Here is a 14,668-nt window from a genome sequence, read left to right on the forward strand (position 1 = left end):
CGCCAAGGTATTTTATATTATTTGTGACTATTGAGAAGGGTGTTGTTTCCCTAATTTCTTTCTCAGCCTGTTTATCCTTTGTGTACAGAAAGGCCGTTGACTTGTTTGAGTTAATTTTATATCCAGCTACTTCATTGAAGCTGCTTATCAGGTTTAGGAGTTCTCTGGTGGAATTTTTAGGGTCACTTATATATACTAGCATATCATGTGCAAAAAGTGATATTTTGACTAATATCCAATATATATAAAGAACTGAAGAAGGTGGACTCCAGAAAATCAAATAACCCCATTAAAAAATGGGGCTCAGAGCTGAACAAAGAATTCTCAACTGAGGAATACCGAATGGCTGAGAAGCACCTGAAAAAATGTTCAACATCCTTAATCATCAGGGAAATGCAAATCAAAACAACCCTGAGATTCCACCTCACACTAGTCAGAATGGCTAAGATCAAAAATTCAGGTGACAGAAGATGCTGGCGAGGATGTGGAGAAAGAGGAACACTCCTCCATTGTTGGTGGGATTGCAAGCTTGTACAAAGACTCTGGAAAGCAGTCTGGCGGTTCCTCATAAAATTGGACATAGTACTACTGGAGGATCCCACAACACCTCTCCTGGGCATATATCCAGAAGATGTTCCAACCAGTAAGAAGGACACATGCTCCACTATGTTCATAGCAGCCTTATTTATAATAGCTAGAAGCTGGAACGAACCCAGATGCCCCTCAACAGAGGAATGGATACAGAAAATGTGGTACATTTATACAATGGAGTACTACTCAGCTATTAAAAAGAATGAATTCATGAAATTCCTAGGCAAATGGATGGACCTGGAGGGCATCATCCTGAGTGAGGTAACAAAAGAACTCGCACAATATGTACTCACTGATAAGTGGATATTAGCCCAGAAATTTAGAATACCCATGATATAAGATACAATTTGCTAAACGCATGAAACTCAAGAAGAACAAAGACCAAAGTGTGGACACTTTGCCCCTTCTTAGAAGTGGGAACAAAACACCCATGGGAGGAGTTACAGACACAAAGTTTGGAGGTGAGACGAAAGGATTGACCATCTAGAGCATGCCTTATCCAGGGATCCATCCCATCATCAGCTTCCAAATGCTGATACCATTGCATACACTAGCAAGATTTTGCTGAAAGGACCCAGAAATGGCTGTCTCTTGTGAGACTATGCAGGGGCCTGGCAAACATAGAAGTGGATGCTCACAGTCAGCTATTGGATGAATCACATGGCCCCCAATGGAGGAGTTAGAGAAAGTACCCAAGGAGCTGAAGGGATCTGCAATCCTATAGTTGGAACAACAATATGAACTAACTAATACCCCCCTGGAGCTCGTGTCTCTAGCTGCAAATGAATCAGAAGATGGCCTAGTAGGCCACCAGTGGAAAGAGAGGCCCATTGGTCGTGCAAACTTTATATGCCTCAGTACAGGGGAAGGCCAGGGCCAATAAGTAGGAGTGGGTGGGTAGGAGAGTGGGTGGGGGGCTGTGTGGGGGACTTTTGGTATAGCATTGGAAATATAAACGAAATAAATACACAATTTAAAAAAATGTTGTCCTTTATAAAACTTGTCTTGGTCATGGTGTCTGTTCACAGCAGTAAAATCCTAACTAAGACAGAACCCTAAGAGCCTAAAATAGGACAAACTTTACACCTTTTCTTTAGAGTAACATATCACACATGGGCTAAGGGTAGAAGCAGATTGACAGGCATGGTTTTACAGTAAAGATGTGGCTAAAACTGATATAATTGCCTTCTACTTCAGACAGAAGACTAGAAGGGGAAGTGGGGGAATGAATGTCTTATAAGTCTACTTTTAAGAAGAAAAGCAAACATAAATCACAGAGAATCATCTAACTGTTTGATATTTTACATAATTTAGACCATTTTCCAAAAATAAAAACAAAAAGAATATCCTTCCTTTTATGCAAAGAGAGAGAGAGAGAGAGAGAGAGAGGGGGGGGGGGGGAAGACAAGTGCTTCCTGTTAACCACTCCTCCCCTTGGTAAGTACATGCAAATGGAAATGCTTTCTGCCAGAGATGCTCAAAGGGCCTCCTCCAAGGACTTTCCAAGCAGAATTATTCATGGCGTCTCAGTGGGAAGGAGATTTAGCACTGCCTATACTGTGTAAGAACACATATTTTAAATTGGACATAGTTTCTGAAATGTACAAAACTGGCATTACAGGATTCTATATTTCCTGCTTCTCAGTGACTTTTAAACAAGTTTATGGTACACCAAGTCAGAGAGTCTGTCAGTGCCAGAGTGACTTAGTGGGACTGCCTTTTTTTTTTTTTCTGCTGCATTTGTTACTGTTAGAGAGAGTTCCCATAGTCACTATTCCTGTGTCAGTTTTTGGAGAATGTCAAAGAAGATTAATAAAACATTGATTTTGTTTCTTTTTACCTTAAAAGTAAATCCATGAAGTCATCTGAACAGGTGATTATTTTCTTTTTAAATGGCAACGCAGGCAATGGAAATCTAAGTGTTCCGTTTGACTTTTCTTGTTTTATCTTCCTCCTTTCAGTTTCTCATTATATATTTCTGCTCATCACTTTGAATATCGATTTATGCTGACTTGAGTATGTGTCAATTGATGATTCTATAATTAAGTAGAATTCAGTTTGATTGGGCTATCTTAGCACTAGGGTCCTGGACTAACATTGTCATGTGTGAGAGTCGAAGATTACAGATAGACCTTTCTGCTGTGTTTTTTGTTGTTGTTGTGTTGTTGTTGTTGTTTTTGTTTTTGTTTTTAATCTTACTTTTGGAAGATGCTTTGTTTTGATATGTCTTAATGCATATGAGTTTGTTGCTTCAGAATCCAAAATAGGCACTCGTACACTCTAGAGCAATAGGTGGTCTGAGTGTTCTGTATGGATGCCAAGAAATGAGCTCAGGTCCTCTGCAGGAACAGGGTACACACTTAACCTCTGAGCTGGCCCTGCAGCCCTAGCTTAACAGTTTTAAGCACTTGTTTAACATTAGTTGGAAAGTTTGCATTATCATGAACATTTAGAGCATTTTTCTTTGTGGTTGGTTTGTTTGTTTGTTTATTTATTTTTGTACTTCTGTGGCTCCTCCTTTAATTTGGTAATGGTATTGCAGTTGATTGATCCTTACTTCATCTGAGTTATCTCAAAAGCGTATGGAACTAACTCTCTCTATGATGTTTTTCATAATAGCCTTTACAACTTTCTGGAACCCAATGCAAATGTGGTGCATGTGAAATCAGATATTTAATGCAGAAAAATAAGATTATTATTAATGAGTAAATATTAAGAGGGATTTACATCCATCAAAATAAAGCCTTATATTGATTTAGAACTTCCAAATAAAAATTAAACATCTCTCCCTGGCCTCTACAACCATGTCCAGTTGAGTACTACCCAAGGGAATATGTTATGGTGGCCATTGGCTACTGATGGTGGTCTTAGTTCTGTAGAGGTGCTTTCAAGCTCTTATGTCTAGCTATTTCCCGAAGGTCTCCCATGCATCAGTCTCACATCCATGGGAGAGTTGTGGAAAACAAAGACTGACCTGTAGAAATAACTTATGCTTAGCCAACATAATCACTTTGTAAGAAGTGTGACTCTTTATTTTGGCTAGGTCTTCTTGAGTTGTATACATAAGGCTGGCCTATCTCAGTGTTTATGCCCTAAGATCAGGTGTCTTTGGAACTGTGTTTCTGATGCAGGGTGAGAGGTGATGTCCAGTTAATATAGGAAAAGGATATGTATATCATACATCCTAATAGCCTCTCCCACAGGATCCATATAATGAAGACTTCTAAATATCCAGATAACTAGTTGATACATAGAAGATAACAGGCCCCACAGATCCCATATGAATTATTTAATGACTGAAATAGAGAAAACCACAATGATTTATAGGTTCACACTCTGTATAGACTTTAAAAATAGACTTTCTCTGAAGGAATCTCTTATGTGTTGGAGAAAAAGCTCTGTCTATAATATTAAGGTCCCATGGGTTCAAAACTCAGTTGTTATTTAAAACATCCATCATGTTCAATCCCATGTTATAGCCAAGGGCTTGATGAAACTGTAACCCTTCTTTGGAATATACAGTTTTGGAAACTCAAGGCTAGTGGATTAACCACTGTCTGTGAGGTTAACAGAGATGTTTGTGTCAGTTTAAATTGAAGTGAAACAAATGTACACACATGCACACACACACACACACACACACACACACACACACACATTTACACCAGACTGTGAACACCAGGTTGTTGTTACTTGAAGATAATAGGGTCCAGGATCCATAAATCAGAATTCCTGCCTTTTTGTGATTATGTTCTTTGGAGTCATAGTGAATCAGAGTTCATTAGTCCCAGCTATTGCTCGTGGGGAGGGGGAGGAAAAGGAGTGTGTTCTGAAGACTTTTGGCCATTGCATGTCTTTCAACCTAACACTATACAACCTGGCTTTCCTTGTGCCTCTAATTGGCTTCTGCCTTAAGTATTTGTTGTTGATTTAGTAAAGACATAGGAAGATTTTTCAGATCATGCTTGAGGCCACACCATTTACAGAAGTATAGAAAGCATACCAAGTACTATACCAAGACAGGGATATTGGTTACTAGTATGAACTTTGAAGTCAGTGTGCCCTTTTGACCTGCATTTTTTCCTTGCTGTAACCTGAACACTGTGGTTGAATTTGGGGTGACCTGAGTATGGATTTTGAGCTTGCAAGTAAGTTTTAGCGAGCAGGCAGTATCATGTGTGAAATGCACAAACATTAAAGCTAATCTTATCGCTGTATATTTTAATTTTAATTGGTAGTTCAATCATACCCAATGCCTTCTTGTGTTTATTGCATCATTAGTGTCTTCTCTCTATATACCCAGTTACTGATGTTTAATTAACCCGGACCCTTCTCTATGATTCAATACAAAAATGACTCTGGAAGTTAGGACAGGCGGCTTTGACTTGTGTTTCAGGGGAAGTCGAAATCAGCAGAGAATATCATGTAATGACAGGACTGGGTTGACTTTTAGTTCTTTTACTTGCTCTTTAACTAAAGAGGTGAAACTACTATCAAAAATACTGGTCTTTACCCTCGTGGTCATATGAGTCTCAGATATCACTCTTTCAAGGAAGTCAATCTGGATAAGGTTTCCAATCTATTTACTAAGTAATGAGGTGAGATTTTCTCGCTCTTACCTTTTAGCTAGTTTTATATCAACACTGCAACGAGAGTATAGAATGTTTGCATCTACCTTACCAGCTTTCACCTCTGTAAACATCTTACATTATTGAAGCGTACCTCACAACTAAAGAAAGCCCTGACATTAATATGCATTATTACGTTAACCTCAGAATTTATTTGGCTGTACCAGCATATCTTTCCCCCATTGTGGGAACAGATCCAGGATACCAAATGTCATCCAGTTGTCACTCCTCCTGAGGACCCTTCACACTGCAATTGTCTCCACTCCTTGTTTGAACGACCTTAGTCTCAAGAAGCTTCTGTAAATGCCCCATGTTTGTGCTTGACTGATGTCTTCCTGACAATACAGGTCGGAGTCCGGAAAGTATAAGAACTCACTAAAGAATCCTTTCCATCATTTCCTGTCAAGAGTACACAGGTAGGTACTCTCTGAGACCTGACAGCCCTGGTGATGCCTACTGAAGTCTTAATTAAGGTGAGGTTTCATAGATTTCCCCGAAGTAAGGTCTTCTGTCTTCCTACACGACTCTGTGGGAAGAAATGGCTAAATCTGTCTTTGGCTCTCGGGGGGTGGGGGGGTGGGGGGCAGATAGGATGAATCTTTTGAAGCTCCTGCTAGGGCAGTGGTTCTCCGTCTGTGTACTGCAACCTTTGTGTGGTTGAAGGACCCTTTCACAGGGGTTGACTGAGACCATTGGAAAACACCAATGTTTACATTACGATTCATAGCAGACTACCATTATGAAGTATCAACAGAATAATTTTATAGTTGGGGTCATCACAACACGAAGGACTGTATTAAAGGGTCACAGTACTTAGAAGGTTGAAAGCTCCTGAGCCAGGGCAGATATGATGCTCTAAATACATTGTTAAGATATTTCTAGAGCAAAGATTTGGCTAGTATTACCTTGCTGCTCCTCTGTACCCTTAAGCTGGGGGGTGGGGGGTGACAGAGGTAGCCAGGTGTCTGGCTAAGGTAGCTACATTACTCAGTCTGGGACAGCAGCCTAGGGTAGACTGCCTGGGCTCTCTCTGTATATTTCACTATGCTGCACCAGGAATTGGGTTTCAGGTCCAAAACCTAGCCTTAAGAAGGCAGAAATGGAGACAGAGAGACATATGGCTCCCATTCCTTCCCTCTTCTAGTCATCCTTTCCTCTTATTGCACCAAGTCTGGGCATGCTAATCTCTCACATGGCTTCCTCACATCTTATGTATATCTTGATCTATCCCTTCCAGTGATGGGTTGTTACAGCAAGCAATATGTTTTTCTACTAGACATGCAGAGGAATAATTTGTGTATCTCTTCTTTGATGTTATCTATTGGGCATCATATGGAGTCTTAGGTATTTGATTTCATTTTTCACTCTGTATGATTTTATGCTGTAGTTTAATATTTCGTTTTTGAATTACTGAGTGTGGGCAGTAGCCAGAGCTCACAGTTGTTCCTATTTCAGTGCGTGAGGTATGCTTGGGTTATTTCAAGTTCAGGCCTGTATGAAAGTATTGCTTTGACTCTCTAAATATGTCTTTCTGTGGGTATATGCTGTGAGTTCATTTGAGTAAAGAGCTCTTCATGCGGTGAATGCTGGTCATGTGGAAAATTGTATTTAATATTTTGAGGGACTGCTAAATGAAAAAGAACCTGTGCTATGTGGATTTCTGTGGGAAAATCTACTGGTTTCATTTGCGCCACACTCACTGATGCCTGGTGTATTGGGCTTCTCTAGCGAAATGAATGTTAGAGAATGGATATCTTTATCTATCTATCTATCTATCTATCTATCTATCTATCTATCTATCTATCTATCTATCTATCTATCTATCTAATATATCTATGGGGATGAACTTGCTAGCCAGAAGAGGAACAAGCAGGTATAGGTGGGGTGGGGGGACAGAGAAAGAGACAGACAAAGACAGAAGCAGAGACAGATAGAGACAGAGATAGAGAAAGAAAGATAGAACACTTCCTTCTTCCATGTCATTTTTATAGGCTACCAGGAGGAGATATAACCCAAATTAAAGATGGATCTTTCTACCTCAGAAGATCCAGATTAAAGATGAACCTTCCCACCTACAGTGATTTAATTAAGAAACATAATCCCCTACAGGTGGATCCAACCATTTGGGTTTTAGTTAATTCCAGATGTAGTCGACAACCAAAAATAGCCATCACACCTGGTGATGACTTCAGAATGATACACACCCTAGTATTTAACATGATGCTGATGCTCTGTTTCAGTTAGTCTTATTCCTGTATGTACTGTCTATGCACCTAACCACATCTGTGATATATACTGGCAAATATCTTCCCACAGTTGCTTTGTGATGCTTTGTGATGTTTCAATTTTCAAATGTCTTTAAATATTTACATATTGATCTCTCTTCTTAGAGAGTATTTTTCCTAATCAGTGGTTGGCCCTTTTTGGTTTTAAAACAATATATTCTAAAGAAATTCGTTTTTATTTAGAGGAAGTTAAGTGTATTTTTTTAAATCTCCTACAAGCAATACTGTTTTGTGTTTGTTTTGTTATTGGGGACAAATATCTATCTGGATTACCTAATGTCATAAAACCTTATCTGATTTCTACCACTTGTTTATTTTTAGTGCCTACATTTAATATGTGATCTATACTGAGTTTGTTTTTAATGCTCTATGAGTAAGGGTCATTCACTGTCCTGTTGGACCTCTAAGTTGCCTTTGGCAAAACAACAACAAAAATAACAACAACAAGCTCTGTATGTGAGTTTCTGTATTGGTTGCATCAGTTTCTATGTCTACTTTTTGTGATTAAGGCATTGTTGTAATTGCATCAGTTCTATAAAAACGTTCTGAATAAGGTGATGCCTCTGCTGTGAAATTTTAGATCATAAAATTTGTTTGGCTTTGCTAGTTTGTTTGCCATGACGTTTACATTTTAGAAACAAGCTTGTTTTCTTCAGAGAAGGCATGCTGTGAATGTCTTTATTGGGGAAATGTTCCATATATACAGCTCTTTGTCAATATATTGTGTCATTACTAGGTTTTACACTTGCATTGGGTTGGCAGTTTGGATGATTTCTTCTTGGATGTATTTACTATATGTTGGGGAAATTCCAGACCACAGGAAAGTGGGAAGTTATCTTACCATATAGTCAGACATCATTTTCATTGTGACTTTTTGTTCTATACTAACTGCCTTGTTTGTATAATGTGTGACATTCAAATCCTAGTGTCAATACATAAACAGTAATGTGATATTTCCCCTCAGTGTTTAAATTACATGGCATCAGAGTATCAATCTCCCTTAAGGAAGACAAGCTATCCTCATGGTCTCATTTGCTTTGGCCATTTCCCTGAAGTTGCTATTATACTTTTAGCACATGGCACCCAATTGGTTAGGGAGGATGCCTGTGCAGTGTGTTTCATTGCTTCCTCCTTCATTCAGGCTTTACTTCATTTAGACATTTTTTGCTCTTGTCTCCTTTACCTGTTCTGTATCAAAACAAGGCTCTGTGGTCATGAATGGAGCAGTAAAACACAATAGTTATAACCTTTGTCCAATGACACTACATTAGAAGTTGTATGAAATTTGGCCACAAGATCTCCTGAAGAGTTGGTGTTCTCTATTCACATAGCCCAGATTATTCGAGTATAAACCAGTTGGGGTAACATACACCAATGATCCCAGTACTGGGGAGAGGGCAGCTGCAGGAGGATTACAGCAAATTTAAAGTCAGTCTGGGCAACATAGCATGTACCAGACCAACCAGAGCAATATAATGGGAGTCTGTTTCAGAGAAAACCCAAACCCAAATAGAAACTAAAATGGCAGAGGGGGAGAAAGGAAAGAAGATTCAGATAATGAATGCGGTAATAAACATATATTTTCTAGCTCACATTTGCCCTGAGAGACTGTAATATCATGCTGGAATATAAGGTTCATCCTGGACAGACTTAATTGCTAAAAAAAAGTTTGATTTTAAGGGCCAACACCAGCATAAAAGTCAAGATTACACAACAAATCTGATTTTTTTTCCTCCTATAAACTATAAAAGCAAAGCCTACAAAACAGTTCAATGAGGTAGGAAGTGAGATGTTCAAAAACCAATCTAAAGAATATTTCATTGCTTTGTACAAATGCCATGCAGAGCTCCTTGGTTATTGAGAACCAACTCAGGAGCAAAAGCAAGTCATTGGCAATTGATGTGTTGAATTAGCATGAACTCTTTCAAATAGGGTGAGTTATTTGGATTCCTGATGAAATATTTCCCTGAGTCCAATCACAATAGAGCTGATCTCTTCCTGAATAAATGTTTTCCTTTAGAAGTATAATTTACACGCACCTATAGTTCTCCGAGTGACCTCTGTCTATATCACAGCAACATTAAAGCCATCACCCATTTCATTTTAGATTCAGAGTAGGGAAAATGTATTCTTGAAACAGGTTTGAATAATTGTTGATTGTATTTGAAAATATGCCATTTTGAGAGACCTTTATGTCCCATCAGCTGTTCTATGAGAAAGTGGGGATTGGATAGGATCAGCTTATTGGATGCTTTCCCACGATCTCACATACTTCTACCTATGACACAAATAAGAAAGGAAATCCATGAAAATCTGGACTGTTCTTGTAGATAAATATCTAAAAGTACTTGGATATAGACTTCACTTTGAAGTGTTTCCAGAAATATAACTCAAACCTAGCACATTCCATAGTGATCTAATTAGTTAATTCAATATCCTTCTCAGCATGCACTTAATAAGTCTCTATTATTGCATTGGTTACTAAGCAATAAGCTTAATAAAATGAGTGTTCATGTCAGATCTATATAGTAGTATGTTATCAAGTAAAAAACCAACTAAGCATACAACAGTATAACAAATCAAAGCTTTAATTATTGTGTCTGAGATATTTGCTATCTGGTTGGGATGTGACTAATGTTGAATGTTATCTGTTTTAGTCATCCTCCAAAGTGGCTGGATGAAAATATTATCTTCTCAGAAATGGGATGGGTGAGTGAGGGGGTGGGAGTTATAAAGGCATCACCTTGTGATCGTTCAGGAATTTGCAACTTTAGAACACAAGTTTAACAATGCAGAGCACATGTAAACTATTCTTCCAGTCTCTTCAGTTATAAAAAACCTTAATGGTATCTATCTTTGTCTATTATATTTTTTCATTATTATAAATAATGCCATTTAGAGATAACTGATATAGTGAAAATCCAGGTAAAAGATTCAAAAATAGTATGTGGAGGAGGAGAGTTTTTTTGTTTTTGTTTTTTTTTTGGTATTTTGTTTGTTTGTTTTTGTTTTTGTTTTGTTTTGTTTTGTTTTGTTTTTGGTACAGTAAGAGTGAAATGGGAGGAGCTACCCTAAGCCCAAAGAAGGCAGCTATGTGGATACCTGGAGAAAATGATGTTTTAGAGTTTGAATTAGCTGGAATGTAAACATAAAACTGTATACAAAAATAAAGACTCTTTTGGCTTGCCTACATGAGTTCATCTTGTGGTGTTTAAAATCAGGTCTTGTATATTTATTTGTCTAGTTAGTTATTATCAGTTATAGGGAAAATGTTCTGCTGTTTGAATAAATACTTGGGTTATCTCATTTACAACTGTAATTGTAGTTGCCACCTGTAACAGTTAGAAAGCAGAAATTCTTTCTCATACCCAACTATAACTCAAAGCTCATTAATAAACAGTTGCTCATTCCTCCTCCACCACATAATAAGGGTAGACTATTTGGAAGGCAGACTTGAGAGGGTTTGATAATGTGTTTGTAATCTATTATGAAATGAGGAAAATAATTAAAACATAACAAGACAAAGCATTCCTTCCAGTGATATAAAGATGTAATATTTAATTAAGTAAACCACAGTAACTTACTTATTGATAATTATATTAAGTTCAGAACTATGCTGGAATAAAGCAAAAAGAAATGGGGTTGCATTCCCAACTCTGTTTCTCCATATTACCAAAATTGGATAAGCCTAACTGGAAACTTAAAAGGCCTGCTTTCTGCAAAATATACATTCTTCAGAATTGACTATAATTATACTGTCCTTTCTTCTTCCTTAAGCCTATTTGTAGAATGTAGTGTTTCATAATATGGATTGGATCTAAGGAGATATTTTTCAGTTATTAAAATGGCGCTCTTTTCTACTTAGTGGGTCAGTGTTCCTTGTTCCAAAATGGTGTGGCATGTGTAATAATATTCCTGATCTCCCAATTTTCTGCCACTCTTAATACCCCCTCCAGCCATAGTTTTTACTTATGGGAATGTCAAAGTGAAACGTGCTTGCAGACATGGTATCTATTGATGTCAAAAATTGGTCTTGTTCTCCTTTTTATCCTCAGTCCCATATGGAGGCAATGTTAGGAGATGTAGTATGACTATCAGTCCACCAGATGGGGAAGAACTCTGAGGCATGAACTCGTGAATCACTGGAGTGATTCAGTAATTTCCCAAACCTCATGAATTTCAAGGAGGTAACAGTTGTGCCCATTATGCAAGAACTGTGTTAAAACATAAGTGGCAGTACAGTTAAATAAAAATATTTATGATACATGTCCATTATTCTTGCTTTACATAAAATAAAATTTATGAATTTGAGAACAGTGCCCCAAATCTTCCATCCTGCTGGGAGACCTTCCTGTTGGTAGAGGAAATGGACATTGGAGGCCACCACTCATGAAAAATACATTGAGTCATGAGGATTGGCTAGGGGTGAATCACAGGGCACTGTTGTTTTTTCCTGCCAAAGGACAGCCAATATTAAAATGAAAACTAATATTCTCCAAGAAGCTCACTTTGTTTAGTTTGAGATTTTTTGAAGCTATATTTAAACTCTTCATTTCAAGAATGTTCCCCACTCCTTTACAAGTAAAGTACTTCTAAAACACTGGGTAGGTGTTTTAAGGATCTGCTGAATAATGAGAGGTCAGTATTCCACATCCGTAATCTCTCATGGAGGCAAACATCATTGCTTGGGTTGCACAGGCTTGCAGTCTTTTTCACTAGAGAAATGAATAAAGATGATAACAGGTTTCCTCGCCATTGGGCTCTGATTCTAAGTGTTTAAGTGTTGCTTTTGAGGTAGTAAATGCTCATCCAAGTAGAATATTTCTATATCTGTGTCATGCTCCTCCTACTATAACAAATCAAAGAACCAAAAATGAATGAATATTTTTAAAATTCTTCTTATGCTATACTCAAAATTGCATAATATTTATTACTCATTGGCTCAACAACTAAATAAATTAGCATGTGTTAGTCATTGAGTGTATGCAGAGCATAATTTCATATGTGATAATGGGAGATGCTACAGCTGCTAACATAACTAACTCTGTATGTATACAAATAGCCACATCTCTAAGATATAATAGTTACATATGTAACTTATTGGTAGATTGAACATATACATTTTATAATGTCTACATTATGTTGTAATTTGAAAAATTTGTTGTTGAATAGAGAAGGTATACTAATCTATTATATGATTGAAACTTATTGATATCTTGCTTTGACTAAATGAAGTTTAAACCTAGTCTAGATTTTTAGGGAAAAATATTTCTAGTGTGAACTTTGAAATTTATGACTAGGTTGAAAAGATATGCCCACACAGAAATATTCATGGAAATTAAACCACCAACATAGATAATTTCCAAGACACAGAAACAAAGATGGATAAATACACAGAAATATACTTATACAATAGATCTTCATTCGGTGCTAATATTAGGAATTATCAGGTCTCTGAAAGTCATGTTAAGCACTTAAAAATACATTAATATGCAACCTACTATTCCATCTGTAGGAGAGTGTGGAGAAGACAAAGCTATGGGGACTGTGAGAAGGGACCATGTGCACCAGAGGTAATGTGTAGATATAGCAAAAGGGACGAGCAGGCAAGTACAAGGGACATTTCAAGTCAACCAAGAAACTGTGAACATTTAATGATGCGTTGATGTCTCCTTAAATCTGACCAGATCCTGGTGTTGTGTCATGCCATGATTTAACCTAAGGCAGTTGTGTCCTATGTGAGAACAGATGGAGTATGCTGACCAACAGAACTGTGCCTGTGGGTTACAGGGGACAGATGTAGGGATCACTGCACTTTTGCTTGCATTTGATATAAATTTAAAATTGTCTGAAAATTAAAAATGGACCAATAAATGACTATCAAAGTATGGTGGTCAAGATGGTATAACAAGTACTTCTTGAAAAGCAGTAAAATGAATTTAATATCATATGGACTTCTGCCCAAAGTGTAGCTAAAAACAGATCATTTATTAAATGAAATGGGGTAAATGCTTGGGAAAAAAAAACAAGTCTGTTTCATACAAACCTTATCAGAAAAGCTTTATAAATAAATAAGCTACTCAAATATTTTATAAACAGGAAAATTAAGCAAGTATTAGGAGAGGAAAAATAAATGCTATCCGAGTGTCATGGTTGTTTCTATAATGGATGTGGTCATTAAGTTTTTGAATTTTCTGAGTATGGCATAAACACAAAACAACTGAATAAAATAAATAAGAATTTGAGGAAATGAAAAATCTCTCCAGGGATAATCATAGCAATATGGCAAATCAGCGTCCAAAACACATCTCTGCAAATTATATATTAAATGGATCCAAAATATTGCAGGGAAAACATAAAAATAAACTCACAAAGTCAATCATCTTCATAGCATTCTTTTTAAGGGGACAAAACCTCAGAGAAACTTAACATTCAAATATAAGAACAACAAAAAAGACAGAAGGAATGCATCAGTGGTTAAAAATGTAGATCCCCAAAGTCATGAAAAGAGAGAGAGAGAAAAAAAAAAGCAATCCTAGAAGCCATGAAAAGAAAGCATCTTGATTTGAAAATTTCAGGTCTGAATTTATGATTATAAAACACGTGAGCCAACAGTACATATGCTAAGTACACACATAAACAAATGCTGATTTAGAAAAAAAAAAGAACTGGAAAATCTAGACAGGAGTGATTTTTGAAGTTAGTTGAATGTTCAGACTTCAAGTTCCATCTCACCCTGAACATGTGTTTCATGGCCCAGGTGGGCTTAAGTGTTGGTTCTGCACATACTGGTGTGAGTGGCTATGTTCTCCAATTCGGCTGCTTCTCCATATCATTCATTATCTGATCCTATGGGTGTGTCCTTCATCCTCTCTGGGTTTCACTCCTCCTCCAGGTCCAGAAAGCTGATGTCCTGGGCTCAGCCTGGCTTACCTGTCCTTGTGTCTATGCTTCCTTTGCCTCCATAACCGAGGCACAGCTGGAACCTCATCCCTAATTAAGTATCTTAAAGAATGAGCAGCTATAAAATTAGAGCTGTCAATTGTGATGCACTCAGACCCCCATGGAAGACAGTAAATAACTGAGCTCCTATGAGACTGGAGAGAAAGAGAGCGATCAGAAGACTGGCAGGACAGAATAGAAAGTATCTCCTAAAGTGTAGCC

General features: G+C 37.5%; 1 protein-coding gene across 14 annotated transcripts in view; it reads left to right on the plus strand.

The window, feature by feature from the left end:
• Pcdh15 (protocadherin 15) overlaps positions 1-14,668 on the plus strand; it is a 1,553,555-nt gene that overhangs the window by 108,318 nt on the left and 1,430,569 nt on the right. Inside the window, exon 3 of one of the 14 annotated variants that reach the window (XR_001779431.2) lies at positions 5,567-5,635. The exons of 12 other annotated variants lie outside the window; for them this stretch is intronic. The gene's annotated coding sequence lies outside the window, so the exon portion shown is untranslated. Of the gene's footprint in view, positions 1-1,572; positions 5,636-14,668 lie in introns of those variants that run through there. One more of the 14 variants, XR_001779433.1, reaches the window with a different exon arrangement.

Source organism: Mus musculus, chromosome 10 (assembly GCF_000001635.26).
Source record: "Mus musculus strain C57BL/6J chromosome 10, GRCm38.p6 C57BL/6J".
Classification (NCBI taxonomy): domain Eukaryota; kingdom Metazoa; phylum Chordata; class Mammalia; order Rodentia; family Muridae; genus Mus; species Mus musculus.